The sequence below is a fragment of the Ammospiza nelsoni genome, chromosome 5, assembly GCF_027579445.1.
Source record: "Ammospiza nelsoni isolate bAmmNel1 chromosome 5, bAmmNel1.pri, whole genome shotgun sequence".
NCBI lineage: Eukaryota > Metazoa > Chordata > Aves > Passeriformes > Passerellidae > Ammospiza > Ammospiza nelsoni.
Window position 1 is genome coordinate 28,981,614 of NC_080637.1, and position 12,397 is coordinate 28,994,010.

Genomic DNA, 12,397 nt, shown 5'->3' on the forward strand with positions numbered 1-12,397 from the left:
TCTTTCCCCATGTTCCATCTGTTGCCAGTCCAGATTGATTTTACCTTAATCTGAGTTGTCTAAGTCAGCTGTCCTGGCTCCCCATGTGGAAATTATACACTGCTGTAACACATCACCTGATAATTATAAGTCTACATGGAACCATGTTAAAATGGAGAAGAAATTTATGTCCTCTTTTTATTTTTCCTCTGTATGTCTTTTTCCTCATATCTCTAAGTCAGGGACAAACCACACTTATATTTAATAGTTCACTTTGCATCCATCTGAAGACACATTTCTTAGGTAACAGCTTGGAAAAAATGCTCTCCAAGTCAGAAAAAAAATATCAATTTTTTTTTTATTTTCTTGAAAAGACAGATATGGATTTTGATTCATTTCCCATTGATGATGTTCGTACCACCCTTCCTCACATCTTAAAAGACAAAAACTCATAAATTTATTTTTAGAAAATAAATGGTCCTAATAAAATAAAATAAATCTTCTATGAGAAACAGACACTTTGGATCTATTTAAGAGATATATACTTTGCTAACAAGTAGATATCAACCAACAGAAATGGAATTTTGTTTATCTTTTCATAGGTGGACTGACTCCAAGATTCTGAATGAAGAAGACAAATAATAAATTTGTAAGGCTGTTCTTTCTGATTGAAATATAAATGTAGAGATCCCTGTGTGAAATACTATATATAGAATCACAGAAGTTCAGAGAAAGATGTCTTATTGATAGGCTGTTCACAAGGCAGCCTCCAATGGCAAAATGCGGGGCAGTGAGGTCAGGCACTGTCCCTCCAGTCCATGTTTGCACAGAGCTGCTGTTGGCTCAGGTGAGTGGCTGCTGTTCCCAGCTCTGACACCACACAAAGAGCAACACATTATTTATCAAGTACATAGTCACACAGTGAAATAGGTAGTATCATAAAATGATAGCAAAGCAAAATTGTCCCTATGAGCAAGTTACCTATTGTGCTTCAGTATTCTTGGTGTCTTTGTTGCAGAAATCCAGGTAAGGGGATAATGTCAGCACAGAAATGCTAATGGAAGTATTTCCTTTGATTTCCATGAGCCTTGCATCATGCTTTTACTTTCTAATTTGCAAAATCTGATCATTCACAGTACAGCCCATAGAGTTATTAATTTGAATTAGTGAAGTTCTCTACCTGATTGATTTTAAACCAATTTATATAGGCTTGTCTGTTTAAGCTGTTAATGCTGTTGAAGATTACTATGGTATTACTGCAGTCTGCAATATTTCAAAGCTTATGGAGCTGTATCTCTCCAAATCCTCAAAAAGGATTTGACTTTCCACACCACTTCTAGTCATCTAAGAGCCATCACTTGTGAAACAAGCCCCTGAAAGCCTGGGCCGACTGTGCCAAGTGCCAGAAAACAGAATTTACTGTGCTGAAAGAGCAGGAAATCAACTATTCAGCATAAAAACAAAGAACACATTTTTATTTCGTCCAACTTCAGGTGCCTGGATAAACATTTTGGTTAATTAAGTTGTGAAATTCCTTGCTGGATTTAGAGATTCTGATAGTTTTAGTGATTCAATGTTTAAATTCAACCTGTACTTTCCTTTGTGATTCATCCATTTTAGTGAATAATTACCCATTTAAAACAAGTACTGGTTTTGCAAACATGAAAAGAATACCTTAATAAATGTAAGTCACTTCTCTGCTCTAACTGCAGTGGGAAGATAGATTAGTGTTGTAAATTAACCCACAAACAGACTTTATGCTCTCTTGCTCCTTTAAACAAAACCAGTGCATGGCTAAGTAAACCATCCCTGAAAATATGTGGCTCCAATTTCTCAGCCAGTACAGAAAACATTATTAATTTCAGTTTGAAAAGTTTAGTGAACGACAACAGCCTCTAGCAGAAAGGGAAACAGAGCACCACCTGCTGCACAGCCCTGCAAATGTTTCAGAACAAAAGCTGCAAGAAAACCATCTTTACCTTAAGTTTTGCAAATAGTTAGGATATATGGAAGGTCATTGTCATCCAACAATGCATGACCATGAGCTTTGGATGGAGAGAGTCCAAAATTAGAGAGACATATGAAGATCCAGGTTCACAGTAAGTTGTGAAAAGCTACAAGGAGAAAGCAAAGCAAGGAGTTTTGTTTCTTTGGAGGGACTAGCATGGCTGTGGTTTTTAAAAGTACAGAATTTGACAGTCTATATCTATGTGCTACTATATTGACATGGCATCTGGCAGACCCGCTAGCTCAGGCTAAAATACTGCTATGATAAACCACTCAGAAGTTGTGTTAGTATGCCTACACCTCAGCAACAGGAAAATTAATATGCTCAGGGCCCACATCTCTGTGCAAATCGTGCTCATGGTCAGTAGCCATTTGAAGATGAGGCTTTTAAGGGGCCCTTATTTGCCAAAGTTCTTTGGGGGAATCTCAAAAAGAAGATCAAGCTTAGGCATGCACATCACAGGCTGCAGAGGATGTGAGAGTTAGGAAAAGTGGTGCCAGTGACTCCTGAAATGCCCAGCAAGCCTGAGGGTAACCTGTCTTCAGCACAACCAATATGAACCATTGATCAGCACAGGAGTGATGAAAAGTGGTTGATTTCTGTCCTGTGAACAGAAAAGAAATATTGTAGCAGATGCTAACCCCCTTGGGCACACACAGGTCTGTGGCACCAGATGGGACCCACCCAAGGGTGCTGAGGGAGCCGGTGGAATTGCCCACCAAGTCACTTTCCATCATGTATCAGGAGTCATGGCTGATGTGGGAGTCCCAGGTGACAGAAAGTTTGCAAATGTGATGCCCATCTACAAGAGGGGCCGCAAGGAGGATCCAGGGAACTGGGGGAGTCCTTCAGTTCAGTATCTCTATTGATGATCTGGACAAGGGGATCAAGCGCACCCTCAGTGAGTTTGCATGTGACACCAAGCAGGGTGGAAGCGTTGATGTGCTGCAAGGAAGGAAGGCCCTGCAGAGGGATCTGGTCAGGCTGGATCAATAGACCAAGGCCAATTGTATGTGGTTCAACAAGGCCAAGTGCCAGGTCCTGCCCCTGGGTCACAACAACCCCAGGCAGCACTACAGGCTGGGGGAAGAGTGCCTGAAACCTGCTCACCAGAAAAGGACCTGGGGTGTGGCTCAACAGCAGCTGAACATGATCCAGTGTGTGCTCAGGTGGCCAAGAAGGCAAATGGCACCCGGCCTGTATCAGGAATAATATGGCCAGCAGGAGCAGGGCAGTGATTGCTCCTCTGTACTCAGCACTGGTGAGGCCACACCTCCAATCCTGTATTTAATTTTGGGCTGCTCATTACAAGAAGAATATCGAGGTACTGGCACATGTCCAAAGAAAGGCAACAAAGTGAGAGTTGCACAAAACCTTCACAAGAAATCCCCAAACCAACACCAGCCTAACAGTGTGATATAAATAGAGAGGGGTTACATATTTATTATAGCTTCACAAGAGGAGCTAGAATGAATAGGACTTTCTAAGCACCTTTTAAGGTGATAGATGCCAATGAATGCAAACCTGGAAGCAGAGGGACCAAACATCTGTGTGACCTGCTGGAAAAGTCTGGAAATGTCCTGCTCACTTCAGCCCTGTCATTCATTTAGCATGGTTTCAGTGGAACCTATTAGAAAAAAGGTTGATTCAACCCTTCCCTACTTTTAAGAGCAGTAGAAATGTTTTGATTGTTTCCCCTGAGCCCTGAATCATGTCCATGATGTGTAAGGATATTTTATTGTATCAACAAGCCAGAAGAAACACAAGCCATTTCTGACTCTTTCTCTTAAAGGAAAAGCTGTACTTTGCCACTGTCACTGCCCTTCTACAGGTCTGTGTAAATAAGAAATTAGAGTTCCTTGCATAACTTACTTCTTATCAATCATTACCAAGTCAGACAGCTCTATTAATAGCCTGCAGAGATCCACAGTCCATGGTTTGGTCCAGCTTACAAAAGCACCTGGATAAGACCCCAGAATGAAAGGGTAGTCACGGTCTGGTCTGTAGGGAATCCTTAACTGGATGGAGCTGCCATCATCATCCTAATTTGGACAGAGCTGCTTTTGTCATTGCATTTCATTTGGACTTTGTGGGCTGCTGCTGTGTCAAGATACCATTTACATGATGGTTGGTTTATCTCAGAATTGATGCCCAGCAGCTGAGATTGTAAAAAGCAGTAAAGAGCTGTCTCTTGCCATGAACTGGTGAATTAGGCTGATGGCGGATGAGTCATCATCATGCAGAGAGGTTGAAACAAATGAGAAGCAGAGGGGAGCAGACAGGTGGGTTTGCAGCCTCCATCACAGCCTCTCACACTGTGGGCTGAGCAAACAGTGGAAACATTCCCACCAGGGTGTCCCTAAGGATGGGATGGTGACTCTGGAGATGGACAGACCTCACGGGGACACACAGGTGTAGGGTGAGGTGTGAGGCAGGGGGAGCGAGCTGTGGATGCTGGCAGGGCAGCACCACAAGTCCCAGTAGAGCAGCCTGCTGTGGAAGTGGCCCAGCCAGCAGCCCCCATCAGTCAGGGGAACAAGGGAATAAATCCAGAGAGGAAATTAAAAAGAGTAACAGTCAAGGGGAGACTACCAAATGGATTTTACTTTCACAGTTAAGCTGTCAGTGACTAGTGAAAACAACTAGACTAAAAGAACACCACCAAAAGTAGGCAGATTTCACCCCAAAAGTGAGATCCCAATATATAAATTTCAGCACTCCTCTGTCTCTCCCCCTTCACTGGGCACTTACACAGGGTTCAGGAAGTCCAAGAGAGAATACAGGAAAAGTCATTCTCCTTCCTCGGAGAAATACAGTACTGTGATCCTTCACACTAGTCTGGGATGAAAACATCTGGTGAACTATTTTTTCTCATCTGCTGAAGTAACAAAATCAAAACTGTATCATCCAGTTTATTCTGCAGTTATAGAGGCTAAAGAGATTTAGAAACATCCTATTTCTCATAGCTAATGAATTACATGTGTTTTTTCATTTTTCTGACATCACTTTACTGGAGTGAGTGACCAGCTGAAGGTCTACAGCATCTCTTTCCAAAAAAAAAACCAACCCATCATGAAAACCTTCTTTAACAAAACAAGGCTTTGGGCATCAAAAACACAGCCATGTTCTTTCTGTTTTACTCCAGACCACAGGAAACTTTTGAATTCACACACAAGAAAACTGAAACTAATTTTATGTTTAATTTAATGGTTTTTTCTTAGAAAACTCAGTTTTGCACCTAGTAACTTCTCTCAAAAATATACATATGAAGAAGTTCAAAGAACACAACTTGCAGTAATACTCCTAATATAACAGATTTAGAAAGCAAACTAAAAAGCTTGAGATAAATATACATCTGATGCTATTAAAGTTGCTCCCTGTCCCCTGAGATTCTGCTGAATCTAGGGCTCCTAAGATGGCTGTAAGCAGTAATGGTCTCTTAAAACTAAGACCGAATGTGAAGGAAATGCAAAGCAGTTTGTGAGCTCTTCCTGTCCACAGAACCAATTACATTACAGACTGCCAAACCATTCTTTGTTTTAATTGCTGTTTGAGATTTCACTGCCTCCTGAAAAATAAAATTCTGTTTCCTTTTCAATTAGTGCCCAAGAGATATTTAGGAACAAAACGGCATGAAAACAATGATAACACTAGAGGTTTTATTGAGAAGAGTGCTACTTAATTTTCTTAATTTCATGCATTTCCCAAAAGAACACAACGCCTAATTCTTTGCCTATCCCATGTTCTCTACAATTCCCAAATGTACCCCACCAATTTTCAGTCCATAGATTGCAGGGTGAAGAAAACCAGTAACTTTAAAGCTAAAATATTGATTTAAAACCCTTGATTCAAAGCCCTAGGGTATCAAAAGATTAGTTACTTTTAAGTACAATACTAAAGGTGACATTCAGCTACTTCATTATTGAAATGCAAAGCAAATTAATCCTGCTATTCAGAGCAACAAGATACCAATGTAAAAACTGTTAAAAAGCAAGCTGGTTTGACACTCAACAGACCAGCAGTGAGAGACCAAATAGGCATTGATAACGACTGTTGCAGTAAATGCTACATCTTCCAGAGGCAAAAAAAAAAAAAAATACAAACAAACCCTTGGTGTTTTATTGCAATCTCCAGATGAAAAAGAAACAGCATATGATGGACCAGATAAACAGGACCATGAGAAGGAATCTGATGGGCATTCCTGCCTCTTCCTGAGGTTGCCAGGAGCCAGAGCCTCAGTACCCACTGCCATGATTTATTTGCAGGGGTTTCACACCAACCCCCAGTCCAGGGCTGGAGCTGACAGCCTGCCTCACTGCAGCTTGAGTGCAGCCACACTGGGCAGTCATCAGAGCCAGGTGAGCTGGGGGATGCTGCAGCTTCACCCCACATTCATGGGGAGAGGAGAGGGGCACAAGGTGTGCTGGGTGTGTGGGGCTGCCACAGAGAGCCGTGGGCATGGGGCAGGGGAAGCTCTGAATTCAGTGGAGCCAGCCCCAGGGAAAATGCCTGACAGTATCAAAGTATTTAATCCACTCATAAACCACTCCCAAAATCTCCTTATAAAACTCACGGCTGGAAATAGTGAGGAAGAGCTATTGTCACTAAACCTTGTGTGGTATAATGACCCTGGCTGGACAGCAGGTACTCACCAAAAGCCACATCACTCCCCTCCTCAGCTGGACACAGGAGAGAAAATAGCACATAAGGCTTGTAGGTCAGGATAAGGACAGGGAGAGATCACTGACTCAGTTACTATCACAGGCAAAACAGCCTCAATCTAGGGAAAATTAATTCCTTACCAATCAAATCAGAGTAGGGCAGTGAGAAATAAAACCAAATCTTAAAAAGCACCTTCCCCCAAACCCTCCCTTCTTCCCAGGCTAAAGGTCAATTCTCCCTTTCATCTGCCCCTGCACAGGGGCATGAGGAATGGGGGCTGCAGTCAGTTCCTCATATGTCTCTGCTGCTCCTTCCTTCTCAGGGGGAGCTGGACACGGCACTGAAGGTGCAGCCTCACCAGTGCTGAGTACAGGAGGACAAACCCTGCCCTGCTCCTGCTGGCCACACTGCTCCTGATACAGGCCAGGTGCCATTGGCCTTCTTGGACACCTGGGCACAGCTGGCTTATGTTCAGTCAGCTGTTGACCAGTACCCCCAGTCCTTTTCCAGCCACTCTTCCCTCAATCTTTAGCATTGTGTGACCCATGTGCCCCATGTGCCCATGGAGCCCTGGCCTTACTGAACTTCAATACTGTCAAATTCAGCCCATTGATCCAGCCTGTCCAGATCCCTCTGCAGAACAGCATTCCCTCCCAAATTGGTGTAATCTGAAAACTTACTGAGGGTGCAACTAATCCTCTTGTCCAAATCACTGAAGATATTAAACAGAACTGGCCCCAGTAATGAGCCCTGGAGAACCCCACTGGTGCCAGTTGCCAACTGGATGTAACTCCATTCACCACCACTCTCTGGGCCTGGCCATCCAGCCAGTTTTAACCCAGTGAAGACTGCAGCTGTCCAAGCCATGGTAAGCCAGTTTCTTCAGGAGAACACCACAGGAGGCAGTTTCAAAGGTTTTACTGAAGTCCAGGGAAATTACATCCACAGTCTTCCCCCACCAAGTGGATTGCCTTGTCACAAAATGTGCTCAGGTTGCTCAAGCAGGACCTTCTTTCCTTAACCACTGATGGCTGGCCCTGATTCCCTGGTTGTCCTGTACATGTTGCATGGCAGCTCTCAAGATGCTCTTTTCCATGCCCTTCCCTGGCATCGAGGTCAGGCTGAAGGCTCGTAGCTCCCTGGAACTACCTCAGCAGTTACCTTTGCCCAGAAATTTAGTTATTGGGCCTTCTATGTCTACTCAACCCTGTATCACAGTAGGTGGGAATATGGTGAATATGGTTTGCATGCTGAAAATGCTGAAAATTAATCCAGATCTCCAATATGAGTATTTGCCTGAGACTTGTTCAAGCTGCTGTCTAGCCAGTACTTATGAGCGCACACAGAGCACAAATGAAAAGACAGTAACTTCTGGAAGCTTCCTAATTGGCTTTGTTGGCAGAGATGGATTACTTCCCAGAAATGAAAGGCATAAGGGTCTTCTATCAGTCTCTGAAGTTCAGTATTTTTGATTTTAATTATGCATTACCTACACAAAGGCCTTCTTTTGTGATCAAAAGGACTTTGGGAAATGAACCAGCAGCCGGAATTAGAAACGCTGACTGAGGAGCAGAGACAGAGATTACCATAATTCCCATATCAGCCAAAACTCTCAGATCAGCAATAGTCTACAGATGTAATGTGTAGATGCTGCAACAGTCAGTTGACCTGAAGCTAATCTTCTCTAGAATCACTGAATATCTCAAGCCATAAAAGACCCATAAGGATCATTGTGCTCAAGTCTCTCCTCCTCACAGGACTAACTAAACCAAAAGGACAAGAGCATTGTCCAAATGTTCCCTGAGCTCTGGCAGTCTTGGGCTGTGACCACCTCTCTGGGAGCCTGTTGCAGTGACTGACCACCCTCTCCATGAAGAAACTTTTTCTAACACCCAATCTGAACTTCACTGATCATTGTTAGATCACCTTAGAGATTACTAACAAGAGTAATTAACAAGAGTAACACAGAGTGAATTTTTCAGATGTAGTAGCTAGGGGGAAAAAAAATTACATTTGTATTTGCATGAGGAACCCTAATGCAGGATATTATTCTGCCAGGAAGCGGAACACGTATCACTGATTTCTCTTTAACCACAGAGCAATAATTAGCATTTAAATAACTTCAAAAATGTTTTAGGAAGAAAAATTCTTTCCTGGACATATTCACAAATACTTGGAATAGCAAGAAATAAACCGTAAATGGATCCCAGCTTTGGCTGGGATGCACCTTAGCTCACATTAGGAACCTGCATTTTGGCACTTGATTCTAAGCTCATTTCCTAATCTCTATCAGCAGGAAAAAAAAACCTGCTTTTAGAGTAAAATTTCTTTGATTTACATTATATGTCTACCTTAGGATTAGATGAATCAAGCTACAGAATTCTCTTCAGACAACGGGCATTGTGTACATTCCCTGAGGAGTTTGACTTTCAGTAATTTTAACAACAAGCACAAACTGACATGCAGAAGGTTCCCTCTGAACATCAGGAAACTTTTTTTTTTTTTACTGTGAGGGTGACCAAGCTCTGGCAAAGGTTGCTCTTGCAGGTTGTGGATTTCTTGGAGATATTCAGAAGCCAACTGGACACTGTCCTAGGCAAACAGCTCTATGTAGCCCTGCCTAGGCAGTGGGGTTGAAGGTCCCTTCCAACCTCAATCCTTCTGTGATTCTAAGATGTTTCTAGGAGATCTAGAAACCACTCTGTATTTGGGTTCTGCTGCTAATGCTCTAAAGTGTACTCTTATTCAGTTTACCAGCTGTTTCACATCCGTGAAAAGTGAATGCAACAACCATCGTTCATTACTTTTCCATTCCTATGTTCAGTCTGATATTAAAAAATCTGGAAGGTGAGGTAAGGAATGTTCTTCCCTGTGTCTCTGTACTATACATGTACAGGCAACTTTGTGCACAAAACAAAGAAAGGGAGAGAGAAAGAAAGATAGGAATAAGGGTATTGATTTTTTGTTTGAGTCAATACTGTGTCACAGCCTCTCTGAACCTTGTAGCATGATCACAAAGCAAATAAATGACTAGGATATCTCCTTTTTCTTAGCAAGACATCACTCCAACACATCTCCAAGACACCAGCTCTAAAATGATTGGTATTTGTGCTTACCAATGAATTAATTTGAAAAACAACACTTCTTCCCGCCACCTTCCCAATTAAGCGGGATATTATGCTGTACTTTTGGGAATAAATTAAGAACAAAAGAAATTAAAACAGTGTTCATTACTAATTAATGTTGTTGATAATGTGAAGGCATTAAGTAAGTCTTCTGAATTCAGAAATAAAATATGTTTGCATCACATGTCTGTGTTGAAATACTTTAGTGCCCATTAGCAAACCAGAAGAAAGTTAAGCCTGTATTGACCAAGTATAAACATTTCAAATTCAGCAGATGTAGACAATTGACAGTAGGAAATCATGAAGGAATTTCTGGAAGAATACTGCTGTTAATTGGTTCAACAAATCTTAGAATTCCCAGAAAACTCCACAAAACAATCCAAATAATTTTAAAATTATTTAAAAATACTGAGTAATTTTAGTTAAGACTGCTATGAGACTATTGTCTCACACACACAAAAAAAAAATAGTATAGAAGTTGCAACACAGTTATCTGGAAAGAAATTAAAACAAAATACTACAATCAGAAGTAATCAATGTGCTTTCCAGGAAAATAAAGCTTGTCAAACAAGTATGATATTTATTCCTGAATAAATTCTGTTGTTGCACAAAGCTGAAATTATGCAGACAAAAACCAAAAACACAAAAAACCTGCAAGATTAACTGGCCACTCTCAACAAATCTTTGATAGAAAATCTTTATCAAAGAGCTGCTTCCAGTGAAGTTATGAAGGACAACATTATTAAAAGCTTTCACTGGTAATTTGGAAGGAAATATAAAATCACAGCTGATGAAGTTTGCAGATGACAACACCTGGTAAGATGATAAACAGTGATAACAGCAGCAATTCCACAGCTGAATCTGCATTACTGATGAAACAGCATTAGGCTGAGCTCACTCCAACAAAGACAAATGCCCCCACAGCAAGGAATGAAGATCCAAGCTCAGGAATGGAAAGTGTGCTGACATGAGCACCCAATGTACAAATTTAGAAAGTACTAGGAAAATTTTACCTATGTATTAAAATTACCAAATCCTTAACTATACTGAAATCCTGTATACTATATTTTATGCTGTGCCCATATTTTAAGGAGGCTTCTGGAAAATTAATGAAGATATTAAAAAGAGCCACAAAACCTGAGATGTGCTTGAGTAAAAGTTCATGAACTCAATTTGTTTGACTTCTCCAAAATGAAACTGAGAAGTGATTTGATTGCTATGTTTAAGAATCACCACAAGGAGAAACTGCAGCATATTAAGAACCTCTTTACCCCAGTGGGGAGATGCATAAAAAGAATCCATGGCTGAAACCTAAAACCAGAAAAAATTCAAATGAGACTTGAGGAACACAGATCACTGTGAGAGCAATGAACCATTGCAACAATCAGCCAAAGGGAAGCATCTTCTTTCTTCATGCACACAAACCAGGACTGGACATTTCTCAGAAAGGCATGGGCTAGCTGGACACAAGTTATCCCTTGGTCAAATAAATTACTGGGTTCATTACAGCTGTAGCAGGGAGAAATTTGATGGCCTGTGATTTATGACTGATGAGACTAGATGAACCATCATCCTCCCCCCATGGCCAAACTTTATTAATTGATTTATCAGTGCTTTATGCTGCCATCCATTGCTAGGGTATCTGAACACTTTCATACTAAATCAATAGCAAAATGCTTAATGGACTTCAAGGAGCTTCTGACACATCTACTTTCAGGACTAAAACTAATTAGGGGAGGATTTCTGAAGAGGTCAGAAGGTCTGTATTTATCCTTCTTGTTGAACGGTGTGTATTATTGTATTTCCTTTGTGCTTATGGGATATTCTGAGCCAGTGAATTCAGTCAGGCACAGTATTGCTAATTGGTTCTGTTTAGGAAACTCAGTTCAGTTTGTTTCCTCTACTGCCTGCCAGGGTGCAAGTGGGTGTCATGACAAAACTCTCTGCATTTTCCAGTGCTGTTTAGAGTAATGGATACTTGCTTTACTGATACAAAAAAATAAATTTGCATCATCAGAGAGTCATAATTTAGATGAAAATGAAGAGTGCTGGTATGCACAAGGCACCACATAAACGTGCTCCTCTAAAAATTACACCTTTTCAGAGACACAATACTATTCTATGTGGAGAACAAGCACTTTCACATCTAAGAGTTATAAAGTTATGGTGTAGGATGTGGTGTTCTCAAAACATATGTATTTGCAAAAAGGTATTAATTGCACTTGGACTCTAAAATTTATAAAAATACTTAAGTTTATTTTGTGCAAATAAATAAAAATTCTTGATGTATTATTTGACAAATGTGCACTAATAAAGTGAGTCTAATTGAAATAATAAGCAATTAGAGACTTCTTGAGGTCTAGCACATAAAAAAACCTGCAGATTTGCTAGCTGCTTCATTTTTCTTACAATAGAAAATTGTTAAAGCTTTATTCTTCAAGTTAAATCAATTTTCATTAATTACACCCTATCCTTCTGGGCAAAGATTAATCAAAATAGGCAAAATAGGATTACTGCAAAAATAAGATATTGATTTAGTTTTTAAGCAGTATCCTACCATCACTAACTTTTGCTCAGTTTATTCATTGTTTTTATGGACTAGTGAAGAAGGTACTTCTCAAAA